General features: G+C 53.9%; 1 protein-coding gene across 3 annotated transcripts in view; it reads left to right on the top strand.

Moving 5' to 3' along the window:
- The window catches only part of LOC100480199 (complement receptor type 1-like), a 79216-nt gene that overhangs the window by 66775 nt on the left and 11691 nt on the right, over positions 1-750 (top strand). The window lies entirely within an intron of this gene.

The following is a 750-nucleotide window of genomic DNA, read 5'->3' as shown; positions in this document are numbered from 1 at the left end:
TTCATGCCCCACAGAGGGTGTGGAGCCTACTTTTAAAAAAATGTATATCAAAATGGGTAGGGGAGACTGAGATAGTATCTCCCCGTAAGCTCCTCCCCAAATGTGGTAACCCACTCACAACTCCGAGCTCCTTCCTGGGAAGCAAAATGTTGGAACCCCACAGCACCCCACCTGCACCTGAGAGATGGGTCCACAACACATCTAGCTTTGAAAGCCAGTAGGGCTTACGTCTACAAGGCTATAGTGAACCGAGAAACAGTTCTTAAAGTGCCCGTGTGGATTTACTGTAGCTAACCCCCCAGGGGACAGAGGAGAGGCAGCTGATGAAACACCTGGTCTTTCTGTGAAGGAGACCTATTTGCGTGTCTTAAAAGCTTTGGGCTGAAAGGCAGGCGTTAGTGTCACACACACCCAGGACCCAACCGAAGTACTCTTCAAAGCCCGTGGAGGCTTTGCAGGCCCCATCTTCCTGCCGTGCCTCTGCCTGGCTCTCAGCTGCTAGTGTCTTTCAGAAGGGAGCTTGTGCAACATCTGGGGCTTTGGTGTTTGTAGCTGCCACCCAGGGAGCACCCCTTGATTGCCGGGCACTGGTGACCAGGGAGGCTGACATCTGCGGGTCCTGTAGGACCCTAACAGAGAAGGAGCCGTTAACTGGACACAGCACAGAGGCAGCAGTCTGAAATGCGCCCCCAGTCTTTCTGGGAAGGAGGCCTATTAGCGTATCTGCGTCGCTGAGGCCTGAGGGACAGG

Source organism: Ailuropoda melanoleuca, chromosome 8, assembly GCF_002007445.2.
Source record: "Ailuropoda melanoleuca isolate Jingjing chromosome 8, ASM200744v2, whole genome shotgun sequence".
NCBI lineage: Eukaryota > Metazoa > Chordata > Mammalia > Carnivora > Ursidae > Ailuropoda > Ailuropoda melanoleuca.
This window is presented reverse-complemented; position numbering and strand designations above follow the sequence as displayed.